This window comes from Indicator indicator, chromosome 17 (assembly GCF_027791375.1).
Source record: "Indicator indicator isolate 239-I01 chromosome 17, UM_Iind_1.1, whole genome shotgun sequence".
NCBI classification, from domain to species: domain Eukaryota; kingdom Metazoa; phylum Chordata; class Aves; order Piciformes; family Indicatoridae; genus Indicator; species Indicator indicator.
In genome coordinates, this window is record NC_072026.1 from 3,658,386 (window position 1) to 3,671,332 (window position 12,947).

A 12,947-nucleotide genomic window follows, 5' to 3' on the forward strand; every position below is an offset into this window, starting at 1 on the left:
GAATCCCAGTTTGGAAAAGACCTCAAGGCTCTTGAGCCTGGAGAAGAGCAGCCTGAGAGGGGATCTGATCACTGCTGATCAATAGCTAAGGAGTGGGAGTTTATGAGGATGGGGCCAGACTCTTTTCAGTGGTGCCCAGTGACAGGACAAGGGGCAGTGGGTATAAAGTGGAACACAGAAGGTTCCATCTGAACAGGAGGAAAAATTTATTTGGTGTGAGGGTGCTGGAGCCCTGGAGCAGGCTGCACACAGAGGTTGTGGAGTCTCCTTGTCTGCAGAGATTCCAAACCCACCTGGACACTGCACTCCTGGACAACCTGCTTTGCTTTAACAGGGGGATTGGACTAGATATCTCCAGAGATCCCTTCCAACTCCTATCATGCCAGGACTCTGGGATGCTTCAAGAGCAAGTTGTGTTTCAAGATCCATTTTCCCAGCTGGGCTGTGGACTGCAGCCTGGAAATCCTGAGGTTGGGAAGTGCCTGGACCTCTGCTCATTACACAGCCATTAACTAAAAATAGGCACTTTGTAACCTTCATAACCTTCTGTTGGGAAGGAGCAGTAAGAGACACTTGGCCTAAAAGCACATTGGCTGCAACTCAGCTACGTCATGGTCAGAGGAAACTGTTGTGGTTTATTCATTTTGCAGGAAAAAAAATCCCACAACCAACCCTCCTGGTAGTGGCTGCCTAATGAATACTAAGAGAGCCTTTAGAGCTCGTTTACCAAATCCACACAATTAAAGGACAATGAGAGGCATTACTTACAGAGCACATTCGAGCAGCCCTGCAATGGGCTGCTTGTTTGTGGCAATAATTGCCAAATAAAACACATTGATTGCTCTGCATTTATACATTCAAGAGAGCTGCTTGGGTCTGCCTGTGCTCTTCCTCCCGGGTAATGAAGGTGAGAAAAGGAACGAGCCTCTTCATGTAGGGAAACTCAAAAACTGCCTGAAATGTGAGAAATGAGCCCTGGTGAGTCAGTGCTTCACTGATGTTCTTCCCTCCCTCCCTCCCCCCCCTGTGTATATGGGCAATGAGGTAAGCAGGATGTGGGGGATTTGGGGATATTTATGAGCAGTTGCTCTTCAGCTGGAGTCTCTTTGTGCATAATAGACACCTGGGGGGATAGTTTGCTGGGGGATTGGGGTGGGCAGCAGAGATGCTTCTGTAAGGTGCCTTTGGGTTTGCACCACCCTCAGGGCCCCAGATTTGCCTTCTGGTTCTTTTAGACCTTAGAGCTGCCTCCCAAAAGCTGGAGGGATCCTACAGGAAGGCTGCAGAGGGATTTCTCATCAGGGTGTCTGGAGACAGGACTGGGGGGAATGGTTTGAGGCTGAGGGAGAGCAGGGTTAGACTGGAGCTTAGGAAGAAGTTCTTCAGTATGAGAGTGGTGAGACTCTGGAATAGGCTGCCCAGGGAGGCTGTGGATGCCTCCTCCCTGGGCTTGTTGAAGGCCTGGCTGGATGAGGGCTTGGGCATCAGAGTCAGGTTGATAGGCATCCCTGCCTCCTGCTAAAGCAGGGTCACCCACAGCAGGCTGCTCAGGATCACAATGTCCAGGTGGGTTTGAAATCTCTCCAGAGGAGGAGACTCCACAACCTCTGTGGGCTCCAGGGCTCCAGCACCCTCCCAGGAAGGGATTTTTCCATTATGTCCAGATGAGACTTCCTATGCTCCACTTTGTATCCTTTTCTCCTGCTGAAAAGTGTCTGGCTCCATTCTCTTACTCCCTGTCCTGCAGATATTGATCAGCACTGAGCAGATCCCCTCTCAGGCTGCTCTTCTCCAGATTAAACAGCCCCAGGGCTCTCAGCCTTTCTTCCTCCCAGAGATGCTCCAGGCCCCTCAGCAGCTTTGTAGCCTCCACTGAACTCTCTCCAGCAGTTCCCTGTCTCTCTTGAACTGGGGAGCCCAGACCCCAAACCAGTGCTCCAGATGTGACCTAAGTAGGGCAGGGTAGAGGGGGAGGAGGAACCTTCTTTGACCTGTTGGCCACACTCTTCTGAAGGTACCCCAGGATACCACTGACATTTTTGGCCATGAGGGCACATTGCTGGCCCATGGTGACCTTGTAGTCCACTATCCTCCTCTGTGGAGCTGCAAGTCAGCCCTTAAAGTGGTGGGAAGTCCTGGGCGAAGAAGGAGGAAAGCTTTCACTTTGCTCTTGGGTTTGGGGCTGGTTGGTTTGCATGTTTGTTTGGGGTTTTTTCCCTGCCTGGCCCCTATTTAATGACCTCTTCTGCTTCAGCAGATACTGAGATGGGAGCACTGCTGGGCAATGAGAAGTGCCTCAGGTAAGGGTGGCAGTGTGAAGCGTTTACAAAGTTTGACTGAACTCATGCCTGGCTTCTTGTACCCCAAAGAGTGTTTTTTTGTTTTTAATCTAATGCAGAATTCAGATTAGGCAGCAAAGCTGCTCCAGGATGAGCAGCAGAAAGCTGCTGCAGCTCAGCGTGGCCCTGGTGCAACTGGAGCTGTGGCCAGGTCACTCCCATGGCAACTCTGCCCCTGCCGGCCCAGGGAAGGGATCTGCCAGTCGTTAAGTGGCACTGACACTAATGATATAATTAGCTGAGTTAAAAGTCATGGCTGGTAGCAGCTACTTTGTTTCCAGGGTGACTAAAACACTGTAAATAATGATGTCCAGCAGTGTTCCCACAGAGCTGCTGTCCCCAGCAGGAGAGCAGCAGAGGGCCCTTCGTGGTCAATGGGCAGGGGAGGGACAACTCAAAGTTTCCTTTCTGCCTCCCAAACTGTCAGGGCCAAGATTGCTGAACCTTGCCCTGACAAAGGGAGCAGCTCCACACTGGACTCCTTCTTTGGTTTTTCACAGATATTTGGTCAAGAATTTGGTTACTGGGAACTCATGAGCAGGAGCTTAAACCTCAGGTCTTGCCTCCAGCCCTCCCTGAGGTTGACAGGGAGGAGGTGGAGGCTGTTGGAAACCACTGAGCTGTCAAAATGGGAAAGAATCTGTCAATCTCTTCTCTCAAGTAACAGGTTGAAAGGAAATGGCCTCAAGTAGTGCCACAGCTGGTTTAGGCTGGACATTAGGAAAGATTCCTTCCTTGAAAGGGTTGTCAAGCCCTGGAGTAGGCTGCCCAGGGCAGTGGTGGAGCCCCTGTCCCTGAAGGTATTGAAAAGCTGTGTAGATGTGGTGCTGAGGGACATGGTTTGGTGGGACAGTTGGCAGTGCTGGCTGAATGGTTGGACTTGATGACCTCATAGGTCTCATAGAATCCTAGAATCAGTCAGGGTTGGAAGGGACCACAAGGATCATCCAGTTCCAACCCCCCTGCCATGGGCAGGGACACCTCACACTACAGCAGGCTGGCCAGAGCCTCATCCAGCCTGGCTGCAAACACCTCCAGGGATAGAGCCTCAACCACTTCCCTGGACAACCCATTCCAGGCTCTCACCACTCTCATGGGGAAGAACTTCTTCCTCACATCCAGCCTGAATCTCCCCACCTCCAGCTTTATTCCATTCCCCCCAGTCCTATCACTACCTGATAGCCTAAAATGTCCCTCCCCAGCTTTCTTGTAGCCCCCTTCAGATACTGGAAGGCCACAAGAATGTCACCTTGGAGCCTTCTCTTCTCCAGACTGAACAGCCCCAACTCTTTCAGGCTGTCCTCTTCCATGAGCCTATGGTTTTAATCTGCTTCAGCCAAAGGTTTCTGCTGTGTGGGCACAGGAGCTCAGACATCCACTGTTTAGCATCACCAGCAGGAGAAGTTTCTCTTTCTCAAACACTCAACTCTATTTGATGTGACAGGGTTCTCCATAGTATTGTCCCTGCAAAACCTTCAGCCCAGATGTCCACATCAGATGTGTTTTGGCACTCTGCTTGGTACTTTAAGCCATAAGAACATCCCAGCACAAAAGAAGAGGCAGAAAAGGAAGCAAAAGCAGGGAGGGGAAAAGAAAGTGCCAAAAACAGAGTGGGAAGAGAACAAAAAGTATTTTTAATGTCAGGATGGTAAAAGCAGGTTTTAATCAAGACAAATCACCTAGTTTTGTTTAAACCTGAAGAACACAACCACTTCCCAGTTTTAAATATTTTCAGGTTTATTGTAACTCTGCTTTATAGTTTCACTTAATAACCTTGGTGAATCCTAGGGGAGACAAACCTTTACCTAAAACACACTTCTCCCCTAGAATCACAGAGTGGCTCAGGTTGGAAGGGACCTCAGGGGTCATCTACTCCAACCTCCCCACCATGGGCAGGGACATTTCTCAGCTCAACTCAGCTGCTCAAGGACTCATCCAACCTGCCCTTGAACACCCACAAGGAGGAGCCATCCACAGCCTCCCTGAGCAGCCTATTCCAGAGTCCACTACCCTCCTACTGAAGAACTTCTTCCTAAGCTCCAGTCTGACCCTGCTCTCCCTCAGCTTCCAACCATTCCCCCTTGGCCTGTCTCTAGACACCCCTAGGAAAAGTCCCTCTGCAGCCCTTCTGGAGGATCCCTTCAGGTACTGGAAGGCAGCTCTAAGGTTCCCCTGTAGTCCTCTCTAGGCTGAACACCCCCAGCTCCCTCAGCCTATCCTCATAGCAGAGGTGCTCCAGCCCTTGGATCATCTCTGGGGCTTCCTCTGGACTCATTCCAGCAGCTCTGTGTAGTCCTTATCATGAGGACACCAGAACTGGAGGCAGTATTGGAGGTGGGGTCTCAGCAGAGCAGAGTCAAGGGGCAGAACCCCTCTTGCCCTGCTGCCCACACTCCTTTTGATGCAGCCTAGGACACTGATTTGCCTTCTGGGCTGCATGAGCTCACCGCTGGCTCATGCTGAGCTCACCTTTTTGTTAGTTTTTGCACCACAGCCTGTTTTCTTGCTATGACCTGACTTAGAAACCAGGAGAAAGCCATCCCATTGCAGTTCAGATCAGCACACAACCATGCACCTGGGTGTTCCTCAGTTGCAGTCCCTGTGCAAGCCCTAGGAAGCCTGGGGAGGCAACAACCCCTGGCAGTCTTGTTTCCTTTAATGAGAGCTGAGAAATTCATTGACTGAATGCATTATTTAATGAAAGTGCTAATCAATGCAGTCAATTATTTAAAGCTTACTACTAGGCCATCTGTGCTAGTCCCACTCTATTAAATCTGACAGCTGTGATGCTGTCTCTCACAGGCATCTCTCTGCCTCTTGATTGAGAATGTGACTGAGCATTTGGGCTGCACTTGAGAGTTTCATCAACTTCTAAAGAGCTGCAAGAACTAAGTACCCCCACACCAGTACAGGGTGGAGAGTGACCTGCTGGGAAGCAGCACTGTGGAGAAAGAGCTGGGAGTGCTAATGGGCAATTTCCCTAGGAGCCAGCAAAGTGTCCTCATGGCCAAGAGGGCCAATGGTCTCCTGGGGTGCATTGAGAAAAGTGTGGCCGGCAGGTCGAGGAAGGTTCTCCTCCTCTTTACTCAGCCCTGGTGAGGTCACATCTGGAGTATCATGAACAGTTCTGGGCTCCCCAGTTCAAAAGAGACAGGGAACTGATGGAGAGAGTCCAATGGAGGCTACAAAGCTGCTGAGGGGCTTGGAGCATCTCTGTGAGGAGGAAAGGCTGAGAGCCCTGGGGCTGTTTAGCCTGGAGAACAGCAGCCTGAGAGGGGATCTGATCAATGATTCTCAATAGCTACAGGGCAAGGGGCAAGAGGATGGGTCCAGATTATTTTCAGTGGTGCCCAGTGACAGGACAAGGAGAAACTGACCCCAAGTGGAACACAGCAGATTCCATCTAAATATAAGGAAAAGCTTCTTTGGTGTGAGGGTGCTGGAGCCCTGGAGCAGGCTGCCCACAGAGGTTGTGGAGTCTCCTTGTCTGGAGAGATTCCAAACCCACCTGGAGATTGCAGTCCTGGGCAAGCTGCTGTGGGTGCCCCTGCTTTAGCAGGGGGGTTGGACTGGATTATCTCCAGAGATCCCTTCCAACCATGCTGGGACTCTGTAATGAGCTGTTTGTACTTTAACACAAGAGGTTTACAGCCCTTCCTTTTGACTTGCTGGGGTGTGCAAGCCCTTTGAGGCAGGTCATGAATCCATAGCCTTGAACAGAAAATGTCACTCCCTGAGAACTGCCAGGGATAAGCAGGCAATACAATAAAAAGAGAGAGATTTCCACAACCATTTTTGTCCTCTAGGCAATGCTATGAGCTGCAGTTTCAGCCTTTTGCCTGAAAAATGTCAGGAGCTGATAAAATGCTGACGAACTTGGTGGCATAAATGGCGAGAGGACCCTGGGGTTGCATCCACATCTTGAGCTGAGGCTTGTCATGCTCCCACCACCCCCTCTGCTCCATGGAGAAGACTGGATGACAAAGCCAGCCCTGGGCAGCTGCTGAGGAGCCTGAAATGCCACCAGTTGCGTGTGTGCACAAATCCAGGAACATATGGGCAGCAGCATGTCCCTGTCTGGTCCAGAAAGCAAAACAGAGTGAGTGTGAAATAAACTCCTGTCAACAACAGGATGAGAATATCTGCAGGAAAATCACAGAGTGGTCTGGGTTGGAAGGGAGCTCTAAAGGTCATCCAGTCCAACCCCCTCTGCACTCAGCAGGGGCATCCTCAGCTAGATCAGGTTGCCCAGAGCCCTTGTAGAGCCTTGCCTTGAATATCTCCAGGGATGGGGCCTCAGCTACCTCCCTGTAGCAACCTGTTCCAGTGTTCCACCACCCTCACGGTGCAGAACTTGTTCCTCACATCCAATCTAAATCTGCTCTGCTCTAGTTTGAAGCCATTGCCTCTTGTCCTATCACTACAGGCACTTGTAAATAGTCTCTCTCTATGAGAAATGCAATGAAATATAGGGTGGGGAGAAGGGGCTGACATGGAGAGCAGTGCTTGTGAGGAGCAGGGCTGCACCTCAGTGAGCTTTGCTGTGCTGTCTGTGTTCACACACACCCAGCACATAAGGAAAACAGAATGAAAAATGGCACTAACCTGGGTTGTCCCTGAGCACATATGCACAGGATCTGGCTCCAGGTCTCTGGGGGACTTTGTTTTAGTGTTATTTCCTAATCCCTAGCTGAGTGAGCTGCCTTCGAGTGTGTTTATTACGGCATGGAATGGCTTTCCATGGTAACTAATTGTGATTGCAGAAGCACAGGTTCTGCAATGGTACAAGATGAAATGGAGCTGAATATGGAAGCAGCTGGTAAGGAGAAAATCACTTGCTTATGAAATAGTATTTAATGATCTAGACTGATGGAGTGAAAAAAAAAAGTGGGGGGGTTGGCAGGGCCAAGAAAAGAAAACAGCCCTCCACTAGCTTCATCTTTTTCCTCAGGGAAGTGTCTGGTGAATATTTAAGGAAGGGAAACTCCCCTGTGTGGGTTGCCTTCCCATTTCCCCACTTGCTGTTTTATTAGGAGGCAGGCTGTTAAAAATCTGGCTGTACAAAGGGACAGAAAGGCTCAGGAAATGAAATTAGGATGAAATGGTTATTGCTGGTTAAAAAAATAGGAAGGCTTTTACTAAAATGTATCCATTCCACTCTGAAAAAAACCAAACAAAACAGGTGCAAGAGCAATGTTAGAAAAAAAAAATAGGAAATAAGTCTTCCCCAGGCTGTGGGTGTCTCAGTGCCCTCCTGCACACAGAGCTTGGCATGGCAGCAGGTACCCAAGAAACAGCTGACTGGAGCCTGCAAAGTGGTAAATCACTGAAGACCATTTTGAGCTAATTTCTGAGTGTCACTAAAGCAGAGAGGAGATTCCCCTGCACTCTGCATTGCTATTCCCTTTCTCAGCCCTTTGATAGCAAAGGGGCTTTGGGATGCCGCTTGAAGGGGCTGGGGAGGACAAGGGAGCTTCTGTGGCATCCTCCAGCTGCCAGGGGTGATCCCAGCTGATCCTGGCTGCTTTTCCTCACCCTCAGCTTCAAACCATTCCCCCTTGTCCTGACTCTAGACACCCTTAGGAAAAGTCCCTCTGCAGCCTTCTAACGTGCCCCTGGAGTCTTTTCTTCCCCAGGCAGAACAATCCCAGCTCCCTCAACCTATCCTCATAGCAGAGTTGTTTCAGCCCTTGGATCATCTTTGTGGCCTCCTCTGGATTCACTCCAACAGCTCTGTGCCCTTCTTATGACAGGGACACCAGAACTGGAGGCAGCATTGGAGGTGAGGTCTGAGCAGAGCAGGGTCAAGGGGTAGAATTCCCTCTCTTGCCCTGCTGGCCACACTCCTCTTGATGCAGCCCAGGAGTCTATGGTCCAACCAAAGTCCAAAACTCAGGACATGAAACAAACTACCAAAATCCCACCTCAATCCCAAACCCTCAGAAGATCCAAGTAAACAAGTGAAAACCTAACTGTGGTGACCACAGTTGTGGCACCCAGCTGAAAACTCAGTTTGTAGGAGGTTCTCTGACCTTGCACCAACCTGTGAGGCATTGGCTGTGTTCATAGTCAATAGAATCCTGCAGCCTGGATAAAAAAAGGTATCAGATTTATGACAGTGTGCATTCAGCAAGGGTAAAATGGATTGTTTTAGGCACATGGAAAGTCAAATCATTTGTCAGGTTAAGTATGAATTTTATTGACCCAGCAGTCACTGGTTCAGTTATATAAATATATATCCAGGCACTTAAAACGTGGATGTTTGACACAAGCCTGTTTGGGAACTAGCACAGAGCCATTCAAATGTACCAAAGATATTCATGATGCTCAGCTAGGTCATTCTGTGACCCCCAGTGCAGGCCTGACAGCTGATCCATGGTAACTCTGAGTTCTGGTTCATTGACCTAACAACCTGTCACCCAGTCTTTAGCACTCAGTTAGAAGCTCCAGTTTGGCTGCTAGAAGAAGGCTGCATGCTCAGACTGATGTCCAACCAGACCAATGAAAGTATTCCAAGCAAACCATCCATTAAACAAGAAAGTTCTTTTAATGATTGCTCCCCCAGACACCCAAAGGCACTAGTCAACACCATGGACTAATGACCTACAAAGTTCTGTGATTAATACACATTTTCAGCATTACAATAGGTTGGGTTGGTTTTTGTTTTGTTTTTTTTTCAACAGCTTCAAATGGCACATGAAGTGAAATACTTCTTTCATCCACCACCACTTTGCCCTGGATACCCTTCCACGGTTTTAGCCTGACAGAAAAAACAGAGCAAAAAAAAAAACCCCACAGAGTGGTGCAGACTGTGCTGAGCCACCAAACTCTCTGCTGTCCTCCCTCCAGGTAGTTCTGCAAACCACACAGGATCCACCTCTGTGGAACTCCAAATTCACATTGATGTAGGTCCTCTACCATCAAACTACACAGCCAGAGAATCAAAGTGGAGATCAGAGCTGCTGCTCACAGACGTGCAGGCTCAGCCTAAGGCGAGCAACACCTTGCCTGAGGACAGCTGGGCACTTCTTTTCTCCACTGCAAACCCCTTTGTGATGCATCCAATGTAAAGCTCACAAATGACATTTTAAAGGAACCACCATAAAGTAAGTGCATCAAACAGACCTTTTACAACAGAACACAAAATTCCAATGACATTTGGTTAGGCAAGTACTTAGAACTTTAACACTTAGGTCCTGACAACATTAGGTTACTGTGAGTAAACCTTAGGTTGTATGGGATTATATAAAACCAGCATTACCATTTCCAGGTGTTAGAGTTACTCAACAGATTGGAACAACAAGATAAAGCTGTGATGTAAACATGAAGCTCAGAAGACTGGGACTGGAGAACACTCTCTCAGTTCTTGGTAGATTTATGTCTGTACACAATGAAGTCAGCAACAGCTGGGGAAGAGGTTACAGCATTTCACCTCACGTGTTGAAGTCGGTGTTTAGCAAGCAGCATCTATCCAGCACCATCCCCTGTTTAATGTTAGCTTACAGACTCACTACTGCCTTGGAAAAAACCTCCCCAGGTCAAATACTGCTGCCAAGTATCAAAACATTTGGATCTTTAAATCCATCTGATTTTGTTAGTTGCCCACATATGTAAGTGTAGATAGGTGACAATTTGTAGAGGAACTCATCAACCTCACTTCACCTTCAGAATGGAACTACCTCTAGGTAAGAAATACAAGACCTTTTTCCAATGAATGTAAAGGGTTTATTTATACCTGAGACATTTTTACATATTGATGTCTTTGCACCTTTACCTCCAGGTACTCACCTAAGCCTCTTACTCTTTTCCAGGGTCTCACACAAAAGCCCACTAGAGTTTGGTGGAGTCTTCCCACTAACTCCACAGACTTTGGTTGAGGCCCTCCTTATCTAATCTGGATGCATAACCAGAGGCATAACAAAATTAACATATATACTGGCATACGCTTTGAGGGTGCCACAGCCCTGGAGCAGGCTGCCCAGAGAGGCTGTGGAGCCTCATTCTTTGAAGAGATTCCGAACCCACTTGGACACAATCCTAGGCAGCCTGCTGTGGGTGATCCTGCTTTAGCAGGAGGTTTGGACTAAATAATCTCCAGAGGTCCCTTTCAATCCCCACCATGCTGGCATTCTGGGATTGAAACAGAATCAGAATCACAGAATATATCTGGTTGGAAGAGACCTCTGAGATCATCCAGACCACCCTTTGACACAGCACTGAAGTGTTAACACTAAAGCAGGTCCCTAAGCACCAGGTTCACATGAGGCTTGAACACCTCCAAGGTTGGTGACTCCACCACTGCCCTGGGCAGACCAATTCAATGTTTGAGAACCCTTTCAGTGAAGAAATATTTCCTAATAAACAGTTGCTGTACAAGCAGAGGCGCTAATTGACAGAGAGCTAATTGGCCGTTCCTGGTGCTTTTCACAATGTCTGATTCAAGAAAGAATTAGAGTCCTTTGTACAGGGCAATGTATTTTTCTACTTGGCTAAAAAACAACTTTTTGAAGTATTTCTCCAGGTAGCAGACCACTGACTATACACGACATGTTGAAAATGCTCCTTCTTGGCTGATCTGTTCCCTGGTTCTTGAGACATCAACCCATTTCTCCACCCAGGAAACCATGAGTGGAGGAAGAACAAGTTGAAGTAGCTACATTACATTAAGGTCAATTCAACCCAGCTGGACTGAGATTTTCAAACAAATTGAGGACATTTAGGAGCCCAGTTCCTCCTGAAACTCAAGCCATGTGGTTGCTTCACTCCTTTAGATTCATTAGACAGTCCTGGCTGTGCCCAGTCCAGCTTCTGGCTCTCCAGCTGAGTGCTGAAGCACAAGCATTAGCAGGGGCACCACCTAGATAAAGCTCTTACAGAATTTCACAAATTTACTGAATTTGTCAAACACCAAACAAAATTTAAAAGTCCCTTCTGTAGTCTAAACAGCTCAGTCAAAAATAAAACCCCAGAGGTCTCACTCTGTTTTGCTTCTGACAGGGGGAACTCCCTAGAAGTGATACATGCAACTGGAGTGTTAGCACATCTGATAAAAGAGCAAGGAGAATTAAATTCCATTAAATGTATTTCAGCCAGTGGGAAGAACCTAGTGGAAGAGAACTCAAATATGCTTTAAGACATAAAAAAAACCAGCAGAAATTATAGTACTGTATTCCTGAAAGACATCACAAAAGAGATCAGCTTCCAAGTAGATTCATGTACCCTGCTTATGTTCCAGAAACATTGCTTTTTCACACTGTATTTCACAGGAAAAAGTTGACTTCAGTGATGATGGTCAGCAAAGTTGTCTTTGTTCTCCTGTACAGACACATAGTGGGCAAAAAGAGCTACATTTCAGTGGCAAACAGGGCTTGATAGACCTTACAAATTTGAGAAGTGGTTGATTTAAAAGTGGTATGCAGCACACTTCAGAGTAAAACAAATCCAAAGCTCTTTCTTGCGTAGAAGACATTTCTAAGACCCAAGCCCTGCAGTAAACAGATAAAATGCAGTCTATGTTTTCAAACACAAGGAGGATGAGGTCATGCAGTGATGTACCCACAATGAACTCAGAGGATGACACAGTGACATGGTAAGCATCAGATGTAGGAAACTCTATTCTTGCACCTCCAGTTGGCTGCTCCAGTTTGACAACATTCTACAGCTCCTTTCCACGCTATTCCTTCTTGCACAGCAGTCAGCAGCTACACTGGAGGAGTTTTGGTGAGAACACCTTAGCTCCCTCTCTCCCAGACCTGCCTCTCCTGAGGCAGATGATGCACACCTCTGACCTTCAGTACTTGCTGGAGTCCTAAAGGGGCTGCCTGTCCCTTTGCCGGACTCAGGAGCTCTCTGGCACATCCTTCCTGGTGCAACTGGCACAGCGAGGCACTTATGTGACATGTTTAAAACTGATCTTTGGTAAACACTCACACACACAACAACTTGGAACTAAGGTTTTACTTCCTGATCAGCAGAGAAATCCTCATTTGCTACTAGTAGTCATTGAATCACACACTGGACATTGCAAGTAGAAAATATTTTTCAATGCCACTGCCAAAGGTTTGTTTCAATTCACCTACAAATGATGCAGTCCTGGGCTTATTTTTTCTTCTTTTTTTTTCTTCCTTTTTTTTTCTTTTTCATTTTTTACCTTCTTTTTTTTTTTTAATTTCTTTCCCTTTCTTTTATCTTTTTTTTCCTCCCTGACTCCTCTTAAACATTAAAGCATCTCTGATCAATAACTAATTAGCAATAGAAAGCCAGCCCTATGTGCTGATTTCCATGTTCCATCTCATTCTATTGCCTTCTTTTTCAAGACCAATTTAATCAGAGGAGTTCTATCTTTTACCACTTCTATTATCTGTGAGGCAGAGCTGGGGGCCCAACACTGCCTAACTCACACAGCCACACCTCTCACTTGGAGCAGTGGAAGTTCTGGATGCACAGAAATGCTGAGCCTGCTCTTGGTGGGGATGTTTCCTGCTACCCATTGCTGCACAGTGCTCTGGTGAGGAGAGGGATCTCATATTTCTAATTGTACCTGAAGAGTGATCAAGCCAGAGCTCAAACCATCAAGAGGCAAGCAATCAACACTCATTTCCAGAAAGT